The following is a 2,426-nucleotide window of genomic DNA, read 5'->3' on the forward strand; positions in this document are numbered from 1 at the left end:
GAATATTACCTCAGAATTTTTAATAGTACCATTTTAGGGGCTATATACTTTTGCTAATGTGAAAATTCAATGAATTACAAATTTAGTTTACTAAGACTTATTTTTTCTTCATGGAGTCCATTTTTCTTTAAAAGAGGAGCATTTGGACTTGAGTTATATCCTTGGGTGATGTAAATTGACAAAGTTGTGTTGAAGTCAATGGTACTATTTTGATTTACCTCATCAGTCCTGGCTAATTAATCCTCTGACATCTCTCAAGAAATCATATGATGTAGGCTTCAAGGCTTTTTACAAACTTTATCAGCAGCTCTTAACCACCAGTAGTCTCATGGCAGGGCTTCTAGCTGTTATGGCCTGCAGGTATAAACTTGATCAGCACAGTTTTGTAAGAATGAGCGTTTATGATCTTTGTTTAATATTCAAGGTTCCTTGGTTAAAGCTGTAAAGTGAGATAAAAAGCACAGCTGCCTCCTCAAGCTGCTCTGAACTAGGAGCACTCCTGCCCTGCCTCTGGGGTTCATCAAAGCTCCTGGGGAAGCAGAGTCTCTGCCCAGCCTTGGGATGTATTCTGCTCACCTGATACCCTGGCTCTGAGCCAAGGACTCTTCTACTCACTGGATTATCCAAGTAAAATGTGCTAACAAATACACACACACATGCCATGCACACCATTTTGGGAAAGACACACACCCCACACCAGCAGTCAGTACTAGGCACATGGGCTGCAACACACAACCCCACTCCAGCCAATGGTGCAGAGCCTGCACTCGCCTCCCTCTTCCTGTCCCCACACCAGAAGCTGATTTGACAACACAGCACTCCCTTGCCATGGCTGGAGGTAGAAAACTGCCACTTGCTCTGAAGCTGATGCTTGGACCTCTCTCACTGCAGTGTGTGGGCCTACATGCCTGGTCTGACTCCAGTATCTGACACCCTGTCCACTCATGCCATCCTCCAAGAGCAGGCATTGCAGACTTAAAGCCTGTGGAGCCCTCCCTAGGCCTAAAAGGACCCTCCAACTAGTGACATCCACTTCATCAGCTGGCACCACAGGCTGGGGTGCCCACACCCCTAGTCTGACTCCAGTACTTGGCACCAAGTTCATTCATGGCAGTCTCCTCAGCAACTTCTGGGGAGTTCATTTCAGATCCAAGAAGCTATGGCCTCTCTAACTATTGAGCCTAGGATCCCATCCGCTCCAGTAGCTGGCACCAGTTTCACTCACACACACACAGGTTCCACTAGTGGCTTGCACTAAGACCCCCCATTCTCTCTAGCAGCTGTTGCTGCAGGCTGAGAGGGTCCACTACCCTGACCTGAGGATGTCATCCAGTCCAGTAGTTGGCACTGAGGTTTCCAGTCTTAGAAAGTGCCAATATGAAGCACACCATGCTTATGTGTAATAAGATGAAATTGTAATAAGATGTAATAAGATGTGATGTTAAGCTCACTTGCTTTTCTACCCAATGTTCTCTTTGCTATTAAGTTAATGAAAGCAAAACATATCCACTCATAATACTTTAGGGTAACATATTAATGCTTATCTGTAAAATCTTTGCTGTACATGGCAGGCCAAGGATAACTCTGGAAATCTTAAAGGCAGTTTTCCAATTCAGGAGTACAGATAGTCAAATGACAAACATTTTTATGCCCTGGTACTAAAGGATCTTCACTTTCAGTAAGAGTAATGGTATGAAACAAGATGTGATGAATTTTTTTTTGCATGATTTCTCATTGTGACCTGGCAGCGTGGTTATTTCAAACCAATCTCATGCACACTTAAGTAAGTCTCAAAAAATTTATTCTTTCCTTAATGAAAGCTTAAAAAAGTTACGAAAGCAAGAGCAGAATTCCATAAAGGAAACTACTGTGGTACTGGAGCAACATCTCAGAATGCCAGAAATTCTTGTAAAAACTCTAATAATTAGATTATTTAGCAGCACTGAATTAGACCTTTATATCATGGTCATATTATTCTACACATTAAAATATAAGTCATTGTAAGGCCATATGCATTTTGGGTCATTGTGCTAACTGCACAGTTTTTTCATTTAGCATTGAAAAATATCAAAACCTTATAGACTTTTTTAGAAATATATGGACATTTTTGATGACCATGCTCCAAAAGTTCATTAAAAATGGTCCTGTACAATAGTTAAAATTTTACCTTTCTGTAGTTGTGTGTATTTATCCATCTATCTATCTATTAGGCACATTATTTTATACACTGTAGTGAAATAGTTTTTAGCACACGATTTTCAAGTCTTCTAGACAAAACCTTCACACTGTGGGGGAAATTAAGAATAGACAGCAATTTTGATATTGAATTTCCCCCTTCAGACATTTCAGTCTAGAGTAGGTACATTATTTGTATCCAGCATTTCCTCTTCTCTCCTTTTTTTTTCTTTTTTTTTTCTTCTTCTTCT

This window comes from Meleagris gallopavo, chromosome 1, assembly GCF_000146605.3.
Source record: "Meleagris gallopavo isolate NT-WF06-2002-E0010 breed Aviagen turkey brand Nicholas breeding stock chromosome 1, Turkey_5.1, whole genome shotgun sequence".
Lineage (NCBI taxonomy): Eukaryota > Metazoa > Chordata > Aves > Galliformes > Phasianidae > Meleagris > Meleagris gallopavo.